The following is a 10,700-nucleotide window of genomic DNA, read 5'->3' as shown; positions in this document are numbered from 1 at the left end:
CCCAAAGCCTCCCGACGGCGCTTTCCTGTTCGTTAAAAACCACCTTCTTAATTAGTGGGGTGTAGGGCTGGGGCCACCCAAACCCACCTCTGCAACCGGTCGAAGCCGTGGAAGCTTAACGAAGGGGGGGATCTCTTTGATTTAATCAGGGCCGTGACGCACACCGGCCCCAGCCCATCCCATCACCGCCCCGTGCCTCAGTTTCCCCGGCCACGCTCACATTTACCCATTAAGGGCAGAAACCCAACAACTCTTCGCACACTAACCCTCTTATGATTTAAAACACGGCGCGCAGGAAAAGGCACTGCCAACACGTGTCTTCTCCAGGAGAAGGGGTTTGGTGCCGTGGTTGGATGGGGCAGAATCATAGACTCATAGAATGGTTTGGGTTGGAAGGGACCTCAAAGATCATCGAGTTCCAACCCCCCTGCCCTGGGCAGGGACACCTCCCACCAGAGCAGGTTGCTCCAAGCCCCATCCAGCCTGGCCTTGAACCCCTCCAGGGATGGGGCAGCCACAACTTCTCTGGGCAACCTGTTCCAGTGTCTCACCCCCCTCAGAGTAAAAAATTTCTTCCTGAGATCTAATGTGGATCTTTTTTCTTCCAATTTAAAACCGTTTCCCCTTGTCCTATCATTACACCTTCTGGCAAAGAGTCCCTCCCCAGCTCTTCTATAGGCACCCTTCAGGTATTGAAAGGCTGCTATAAGGTCTCCCCGGAGCCTTCTCTTCTCCAGGCTGAACAACCCCAGCTCCCTCAGCCTGTCCTCATAGGAGAGGTGCTCCATCCCTCTGACCATCTTCATGGCCCTCTGCTGGACCCATTCCAACAGCTCCATGTCCTTTCTGTGCTGAGGACTCCAAAGCTGGACACAGAGCTCCAGGTGGGGTCTCACAAGTGCAGAGCAGAGGGACAGAATCACCTCCCGAGACCTGCTGGCCACACTTCTCCTGATGCAGCCCAGGACACGGTTGGCTCTCTGGGCTGCCAGCGCACACTGCCGGCTCATGTTGAGCTTCTCGTCCATAAGCACTCCCAAGTCCTTCTCCTCAGGGCTGCTCTCCAGCCAATCTCCACCCAACCTGTATTTGTGCCTGGGGAGAAGCCCAAGGAGAAGTCATTAGGCACCTCTATCTCTACGGACACCCATTTTTGGGAGGAAAAACCTCAAATCACTCATCAAATGGCTTCTTCATGCCGAATTCTCCCCTCTCCCACAGAGCGTGTTGGCTGCGATGGTGTCTCCAACCATCCTCCCTCTCCCTGCTGAGGTGGCACCTCCAAGGGACAGGAGAAAGCAAAGCCAACCCAGCTCCTGGGTCCGTCAGAGGGACCTCACTGCTGTCACGGGGCTCGCAGGGACACGGGCGGGTGGTGACCACAGCCATCGGCTGCTGCTGAGAGAAGAGAGGGTTGAAACGAGCACTCAAAGGGTTCTGGTACAGGAGAACCAGCTGGAAGAGGAGCACAAAGCCCAGGCGGTGACACAGAACACCATCCTGGACCATCCCGGTGTTTTGAATACACTTTTGGGGGGGAAACTCTTCCCGGTTGCACTCGGGTGACACCGCTGTGACCGCGTCCCTCCAACTCCTTCCAAGGTTTTAAAGAAGACAGACCCAGGCGAGAGACCGGAGCAAGCACCACCGTCCCCCCAACAGCCCAAAGGGGCCTTGAGAAGGACCCGCTCCAACTCCTTCCAAGGTTTTAAAGAAGACAGACCCAGGCGAGAGACCGGAGCAAGCACCACCGTCCCCCCAACAGCCCAAAGGGGCCTTGAGAAGGACCCGGCTCAGGTGGCACCAACCAGCATGAGAAGGACCAGGCTCAGGTGGCACCAACCACCACTGTCACTGCCACCATTTGTCCCAGCCTCCAGTGACAACACAGCGAGGGAGACACAGGCATCCCCACACGCTGCCCTCCCCAGAGGGGCCAACGGGTGAGGAAGAGGAGGGACCTCAGCTGCTTTTCATCGCCCCATGGCCCTCAGCCTTCAGGACAAGCAGGGGCTGGGGCAGCACAAGGCGCAGTTTTAATCAATTTTAATTACTGATATCAGCATGGAGGGTGTAGCCAGGAACCCAGCGATCTCTGGGCATCTCGGCCAACCCCGCTGGCCGTTAAAACATTCAGAGGTTTCTTATCGGCACTCGGAGAGGATTATTAAACCGATGGGTCATGTATTAACAAGGGAGGCAGGTTATAAACCCATCTCAGCTTGAACACCGGGTTCACGTCCAGAAAAACGAGGCAAGACGAGGCCAGATCAAAAGAAAGCCATTAAAGGCGTGAGAAAACAGGGCTGCCATATATGGAGCTAATAAAGTTAGCAGCTCTCCAGTTTAGAGGGGAGGGGGGAAAGGGCAGGAGAATCAGAAAACATCCTCGGGGTCCACACAAAGACCCATAAACAGCCTCGTTTCGAGGAGGAAACGTCAATAAATAGAAGCGAGCTCGAAAAGGCAAGTTGGGATGTTTGGAAGGGCGGCGTCTTACCCGAGCGGTGGATGGAGCTCGCTGCCACGTGTGGCCGGCGCCGCTTGCCAAACATGTTAAAAAAAGCAAAAGATTAGATACCGAACAAGGACAGCAACCAGAACTCTGCTGGCTGAGAGAGCAACCCCCCTGTACTTGGTGCTCGCAGCCGGGGACACGACGGGGACATCAGCTGGGGACTGGCAGGGATCAGAGCGAGCGGAGGCAGGAGGTGATTATCCCCAGCAGCGACCAGTTTGCTTCACTTTTTACAGAAAAACAGTGGTTCCCCAGACAAAAGCCCTCAGACACCTCTCAGAGCATCTCTTTGCCAGCTCCAGCCACCATCTTGTCACCGTAAACCGTATTTACGTGCCTTTCCTGCTCATTGACTATATTTATTAAAATGACACTACGGCAGCTGAATATTGAATTGCCAACTAGGCTTTTATCTCATTTTTTTTTAAGCCAGCCTGAACGACTGGCCTAATTTTATTGCTTACCCATTAACGTTTTACGCGATGGGTAATTTTCTCCGAGAAGGAATCGGTGCCGTTTGATATTTGGGCTCGTTTTGTTGCCAAGAGAGAGGATATTGTCTCATGCGCCGCTAATGCTTTGAGCACGAAGCCCGGGTCTGGATCCTTAAGCTACACAAAGTAGAGGATTTGTGTTAATAAAGCTCTTGATTTCAGTTCTTCCCTCTTTGAGGGTCAGTGCTCCAAATCCTCACGAGGAGACGCCTCTGCCCAGAAAACTCCCTTCAGGATTTTGAAACCCAGTATTTTGTAATTTATTTTCTAATGTTCTTCCCCCCCCTAGACTTCACGGTGACGTTCGTATCCCAGCAGGGATGGGAGAGGCCACAAAATGCCACCGCTGCAGCCAGGGGTGAGCACCAGTCACCTCCTGCAGCACGGGAACCAGGGCTCCGGAACCCTGGAATTCTGTTTGCACTCACAGAATCACGGAATGCTATGGGGTGGGAAGGGACCTCTGGAGATCACCCAGTCCAACCCCCGGCCACAGCAGAGCCACCCAGAGCAGGTCCCACAGGAACGTGTCCAGGGGGGGTTGGAATGTCTCCAGAGAAGGAGACTCCACCACCTCTCTGGGCAGCCTCTGCCAGGGCTTTGCCACCTTCAAAGAGGTTCCTCCTCATGTTGAGGTGGAACTTCCCATGTTCAAGTTTGTGCCCGTTCCCTCTTGTCCTGTCCCTGGGCACCACTGGAAAAAGCCTGGCCCCATCCTCCTGACACCCACCCTGGAAGGATTTAGAGGTGTTGATCAGATCCCCCTCAGCCTTCTCTTCTCCAGACTGAACAGCCCCAGGTCCCTCAGCCTTTCCTCAGCACAGAGATGCTCCAGGCCCCTCAGCATCTCTGTACCCTCTGCTGTCCCCTCTCCAGCAGTTCCCTGTCCTTCTGGAACTGGGGAGCCCAGAACTGGTCCCAGTGCTCCAGATTGGGCCTCACCAGGGCAATTCAACCCATTTGTATAAATATAAATATATATATATAAAAGCCCACTTCTGTTTTCAAAGTACTTTCCCACACAAAACCAGACGTTTCTTCAGCAGCAGAGAGAGTGCGATTGCTAAACCACGCAACCTAAACACCGTGTGCCCTCACAGGGCTGCAAAAGAGCTTAAAGCCTAGTAGATATGTTAGAATTAATACCTTTTTTTGGGCCTGTTGTTGGGAAAAAATAGGAATATCACTGTGGCAGCTTCTGCCCTGTTTCCCCTTGTCCCCCAACTTGTGTGCAGCCACCTACCAAGCTGTACCTGCTCACCTCGCGAGGGCTTTTCCCAAACACAGGGCATCTCATCAGCTTAATAGAGAGGACTTTGGTCTTCCAGGCTGCAAAATAGTACGTTTTAGGGGAAAACCAAAGAAAACCAAACCAAAAAGCGCCAGCCCCACATGATTTGATACCCAAACATGACACCTGCAAAGGATATAAATCCCCTAAGACTGGATGGATCGCCACATCCTGTGTTTTGCCATTTTTAAGGCCCAATTGTCGCGTTATTTCTGCATAAAGGCCCTGCGTGAAATGCCCAGGAAAAATCACAGGAATTGTGCTGGGGGTGATGCAGGACGAGGGTTTAACACCTTCACCCCCACCAAGTCCAAACCCATGAGCTGGAGGCTGCTCTTCCCCACGTTCCCCATCGCATTGATGGGCAAAACTAACACCGGGGCAGCCACCACCACAGCTTGTGTTTGGCCAAACACCATTTTGATACCGAAGCAACCGGACGGTGTTTTAAACGGAGCAGCCTGAACCTGCGTTTGCGCCGTTATCGCTCTTTCCCTTCAGGGAAAAAAACCACAAAAATACTTGTGCATCGAGATTTGCTGCGCTCGGAAACCTCTCCAGGAATCCGGCGCAGGAGAACAGTTCCTGGGCGAGTTTTGGCTTTTATTTTACCTCCTCAGATTGCCCAATCCAGCTTTTTAACTCTTTGGGAAAATAGGAAAGCTTGAAAGCCCGCTGTTTCCCCCCCTTACGGAGGAGGAGCGGAGGTTTCTATCGTTCGCTTGCTTTTTGGCACCGGAAATTCAGGTTTTGTTTAGCTTGGAAACCTTGCGGATGGAGTTCTTTCTAGTAACTCTTCAGTCCAGAGCAGAGGGTGGTAAAAGTTCAGGTAATTCTCACTCGTTTGTCTTAAACTGCCAAAAAAAAAAAAAAAAAAAAAAAGGAATTCCAAGTCCCACGGGGTGTGCCAACCTGAAAAACGTGGAAACATCCCAACCAGCCAAGCTTATGGTCCACTGCACCTCCACGCCAGCGAAGGCCTCTGACCAGCACGAGGCGTAGGCGTTTCTCCAAACCAACACATCCCTAACGAGAAAACAAAATTAATATCCCCGTCCACGCTGGGTTATTTCAAGTATAGAGGAGGCTTCAGGCACAGGAGCTACTGGCGATTTTCACACACCCCACACGCCAGCTTTCCCTAGCTCCGCACCGCAGGGAGGATGGGAGGAAATCTGGCCAGGACACTTCATACTTACCCTCCACTACATTTTTTTGGGGCCAGAAAAGCATAAAGTCAGAGCTGTGCTACAAATCAGCAAGCGGACTGCCTCGCTGGCAGGGAAATCACCGCGTTTCTAATATTCTCATAAGGTGTTGCTCCAGTTTAGCAGGGCAGGGCCTCTCTGCTGGTCAGCCAGAAGCATCCACCCAACACCCCTGCCAATATTCTCATTAAGGGAGGCTAACGAGGAGCCGGTACCTAACACTCCTCGCGCGCCTTCGAGGGCTCCGTGTCTCCAAGTCACGTGTGACCAAGGAGAGCCCAGCGCCAGGTGCTTTTTATTACCTTTTGCCACACAACAAAAGGAACTGCAGGCAGTAAGGAAGCGTTTTCCTTCTGCCCGGTGAGCGAGCCAGGCTTTGAAGAATCGAGTAATAAACCAGCAGCATCTCACAGGAGCAAGTTCAAGGGGACTCTGATCTTCACCAACACAATTTAGGTCCATCGCAACGCTCCCTCCGACGTCAGCCCTTCGCCTGAGCAAAATTAGGAGTAATTCACTATCATGTGTAGGGAAGGGGCCCCACAGTTTTACTCCCTGGAGGCTCCCAGTCTCCCCTTTTGTGTGTTTTTTTTTTTTTTCCTTTTTTTTTTTTAAACGTGCCACACATCAGCACAATGCTGACAACGGCATTGTATGTTTTCTGCCTATGCAGCAGTTCAGGAGCACACAATTCTGGAAGGATTTTTCTTTTTTTTTCTGAAAGGGGAAAGGGGGAGGGAGTTGTCCTTCCCTACACTCTTTTAATTGCACCGCTCCCTCTTCTCAGTGACCACAGGGATGGGAAAAAACCACCAAGGTTTAAAAACGGTGCCATATTTAGCATCCAAAAGGATCAAACTCACAAGAGGCAGTGGAGCTCAGAGTAAAAGCTACCACAGGCAAGAAAAAGAAATATAAATCATCAGGGTTTCTTCTCTGGAGTTGGAAGTGCCTCCAGAAGACAGGTCATCCGTCCTCGCGTAGCGTTCCTATGAATTTCCACATTTCCACACCTGCCAACGCAGAGATACCGGCACTGAAAAAGAAAAAATGGAAGGAAAGGTTACAAAAAGCTGGATTGTCAGTTTTTTTCCACCTGCCAGCAGCAGCAGCTCGAGGGAGCCTCGGTGGCACCGCTCCAAAGCACAGTGACCAGAGCACGTTACCAGCCCTCGCAAATACAGCTAATGGTGAATATCTCACACACACACACATTACACAGATAGGGCTGGCAAACACAGCTTCCTTTAAAAATAAGGATGACTAATCCGCAGCAGTTTTTCTTTATTTTTTTTTTTTAAAGGCCACGAGGCAGAGCTTTTTCCAGAAGCACCAGCCTTTGCTTTTTGTGAACTAGCAAGCAGTGGGAAGGGGAAGCCCTGGGACCTGCTTGTGCTTCTCCAGGCGGCGGTAACCACAGAAACATTGTGGGTTTCTGTGGCCCGTGTGCGACACACGCTTACACAACCCAGGCCAGATCCCACTGCCCGGCCAGCTCCGACATCCCTACGCGACTACAACACTTACAAAGGAGGTATCTGCTGCGGAGAGGGGTCAGACAAACAATCCTCTATTTCCCTGGGAAGGAAAAAAAAAATAAAATATATATATATGAGGCATAAGACAGCTTTCACCCATAATATTTCAACACCCGGGGCCAGGGAAGGGGTGAGCTGGAAAAAAAAGCAGAGGATGGAGGGGTTTGGTGATGGAAGAGGAGCATCTGCATTAGCTCGGTGGGCTCTGTCCCCCCCCCAGCAAGGTCACTGCCTGGTGGGGAGACACATCAGCCCCAGCAAACCTGCTTTAATGCAAAGCTGCGGTCAAACCACGGCGCAGCCAGCACTAGAGGAGGTCGCTCGGGGACTACAAAGAGGTAATGGATTTAAAAAATAAAATCATAAAATAATAAAAATCTATAAGCAGATGTTTACTGACAAGCAGGCAAGTTCCACAGCTTCGCAAGAGCAAGAGGGAAGGGTCGGCTGCGGAGAAACAACAGCCCAGTTTCCCAGGACGCAGCAAAATACTCTGTATTTACAGAGAACACGGAACAGATTCTAGGTTACAGCTTTTAGCCAGCCCCCACTCACCAACCCCCCCGCCACCCCTCAGCGCTGCAGCCCCTAAAACCCACCAAATTCGTCATCTTTCTAAGCACTCAGAAACAGAGATTTGCCACCAACGTTATTTTTTTGGTGGTGGCACCATGAAAATACTTACCCACCTCACAGCTGAGGGCTGTGAAATCTTAAAATTTGTGAGTGTTTGCAAATGATTTTGAAAGCCTTCCAAGGAAGGTGCTGTAGGATTGTAAATCCTTCCCATTATTAATAAAATGGAGCTATTGTTCCAGCTCTAATCAAGACTTGTCTCCAGCTGGGCAATTTTAAAACGCAATTCAAAACACACACACACACACACAAAAAAAAAAAAAAAAATAATAAGGAACTGCTAACCAGAAGGTAACCGGGGAAAAAAAAAAAAAAAAAATCACGGAAAGAGCAAGCTGTTCGTGAAGGGGAGGGGAGAAAGAACAAAAAAAAAAAACCAAACCAAAAACCCCTGCTATTTAAAATGAATTCCAAGCGGGAGCATGTCGGGGCAGGGGGGGGAGAATCCTCCCTCCCACCGCCTGGGAAAGGTCACTTCTGCCATGGGGACCCTCGCTACGGCTGCAGCCCCCCCCCGTCACTGCCAGCCTGGCCTCATCCATCTTCAGCGGGAGACAGCTCTGCTTTTAATTTATTTAAAAAAAAAAAAAAAAAAAAAAAAAATTTCTGCTTGCTTGCACATTTTTCTCTTCTCCATTATGCATTTTAATTCATTCTGTATTACACCCACGGGGTCAGAACTGTCATTTTCTGTATTTGCAAAGCACCCTGCATATCCTCAAAATTATTTCAACAGCCTGTGAGATAGGTAAATACCACCATTTTAGATGAGGGGAAAATTAAATTATGGGCCAAAAAAAAAAAAAAAAAAAAAAAAATTTAAAACCAACCCTGCAAACACCTCCCAGCAGCCTTTTCAAGGATGGGGAAATCTAGCAAGGGGGAGAGGCTTGGAAAAGAGCTGGCAGCCAGGGAGAGGTGGTGCATCCTCTGCATCCTCCTCCTCCTCGCTGCGGCAAAAGGCTCCGCAGTGGGTGCTCCCCTCCCCCTGTAGAAACTTCTGGAATAAGCAGCCGAGCTGGGGAGAGGAGAGAAACCTTTATACCCACAGAGAGGGGAAAAAAAAAAATAGAGAGCAAGCCGTAGAGCACATAATAAAAGGGAGAGGATTGCACAAGGATGGGGTGCACGCAGGGGAAGGAAAAAAATAGCTATATATAAAAATGGACAGCCCCGGCTCGGCGGGGTTTTGCCACCTGCTTGGATTTAAATAAAACGCCCCAACACAAAGCACAAAAAAAAAAAAATTAAAAAAAAAAAATAATGGTGGTGTTTGGAGCGCTCGATGGTGGGATAAAGGAGCTGATCCCTCCTCCCGGATCTACAGCAAAGCCATTGCAGTTTGAACTAATCTGTCCTCTCTTTTTGTTGCAATGAATTGTCTGATCCGGACTATGTGATTGCATTTGCAGCTTCAGTTACTGGGGTCTGGTTTTGTGTGCTTTTTATTATTTTTTTTTCTTTTTGGTTCTCTTTTATTGTTGTTTTTCTGGGTGTATTTTTTTTGTCTACTTTTAATTTAAAAAAAACAACAAACCATCCTCCCCAAATCTCCCAAGGAAAATCTACATCTCTGTGGAACAAATAAAACATTCAGGCACAAACTTCCACCATGGACTGTAAAAAAGAGATGGGTTGCTTTTTGTTCTTTTTCTTCCTTTTTTTTTTTGCTGGCATTTTTTTCTCCTGCTTTTAGGATATATTGTAGTAGAAAGCCAATGGAGGAAAACAAAGGTAATATATATATATATAAAATATCAAACATATTCGGGCCAAGCTTATAGTGATTTTATACAATTAAATCATAGTGGTTTAGGTGTGTGGGTTTCTTTTCTACTCTGTAAGCAGTCCCTGGAAAAAGGAGATAAATATATATATATAGAAATGTGCAGTGAATATATAGAAATATTTCTATGTAGAAATAAAAAAGCATCTCTGTGGGCCTGAATCTGCAGTTTTAGGAAAAAACAGAAGTATTTTAGGCATGTGGTTTTTAACAAAGAAGGGACAATACTATAACGTAGCCTGTAACAACACTGTCATATGGACAAAAGGTAAGAAAACGTTAAAAAAAAAAAAAAAAAGCATATGTTGTACCTTGGCTGCAGCCTCCAACGAGCGTTTGGATGTTACTGGGGGTTTTTATTTTTTTTTAACGGTATTGCCACCTCTGAGCACACCAAGTACATGCTTTTAATTAACGGAATGGCGGGCAGGTTGTCGTGGGGAGCAAAACGAGCAGCGATGGCTTCTTCCCTGCACTATTCCAGCTCTGAAGATAAATCAATCCTCGGGTGTTCTGGTGGTTTGTTGTGGTTTTTGTTTTTTTTTTTCCCTTAAGCGCGTTTGGGTATTTTCCACACTGTGAGGAGAATGGGAGGTGGTGGCTTCAACCCCTGCGAAGGAGAAAAGCAGTGGAAGAGAAAGAATTAAGCATAAAACTACCCACCTCGGGGTGCGTGCGGTGATGATGGGGGGGGGGAGAGAGAAGGCGTGTGGAAAGAGCAATTCTGGGCCAAAAATCTTCACGCTATGAGGAAAAAACCAGAACATTTCAGCGGTCGGTGCCAGGGAGCTGCGCCGTGAGGGGACTGAGGGGATGATGGTGCCCGGGAGGCCGGGGGGGGGCCCTGAGGCAGCGATGGCGCCTGAGGCGGCGGAGGGGGAGGCCGAGGCCTCTGCCACCCCCGTGGCCGCCGAGTGGGAACGCGCATTTCTGGGCATTTTCGCATCCTTTTGCCGAAGTGACGGGGAAATTAAAAAAAAATAATAATAAAAAATGTCGGGGGAGGGGGGAAGGTCAGGTTTCACCCGCAGCGCTTTCGCTGCCCGGCTGGAAGGGATACGCACATCAAGTGGAGCCCCTCCGCCGTACTCCTGGCACGGCTGAAGCCCACGCTGGCCGCCCCGGCCTCCCACGGCCGCCCCTCGTCCGTCCTTCCCCCTCGCTGCCCGCCCGGCGCCATTTTGTCGCCTGGGCGCCGCTGGCCCCGGCCCCGCCGGGCGGCCATTTTG

The 10,700-nt window shown here is 49.9% G+C and overlaps 1 long non-coding RNA gene across 4 annotated transcripts; it reads right to left on the bottom strand.

Annotated features, from left to right (window-relative positions):
• Positions 1 to 2,142: 2,142 nt before the first annotated feature.
• Positions 2,143 to 10,663, bottom strand: LOC106893688. 4 transcript variants are annotated; one of them, XR_001413150.1, is made up of 8 exons: positions 10,536 to 10,663; positions 9,783 to 10,081; positions 7,039 to 7,089; positions 6,375 to 6,547; positions 5,503 to 6,004; positions 5,216 to 5,329; positions 4,274 to 4,341; positions 2,143 to 3,129 (listed from the first exon to the last, which is right to left on the bottom strand). It is a non-coding gene; the product is annotated as an uncharacterized LOC106893688 (long non-coding RNA). The 4 variants fall into 4 exon arrangements; XR_001413147.1 differs by having other exon boundaries at positions 5,503 to 6,547; XR_001413149.1 differs by having other exon boundaries at positions 5,814 to 6,547.
• Positions 10,664 to 10,700: the final 37 nt, after the last annotated feature.

Source organism: Calidris pugnax, unplaced genomic scaffold (genome assembly GCF_001431845.1).
Source record: "Calidris pugnax isolate Ruff unplaced genomic scaffold, ASM143184v1 scaffold205, whole genome shotgun sequence".
Lineage (NCBI taxonomy): Eukaryota > Metazoa > Chordata > Aves > Charadriiformes > Scolopacidae > Calidris > Calidris pugnax.
Note: the sequence above shows the minus strand (reverse complement) of the source record. Positions and strands in the feature narration are given on the sequence as shown.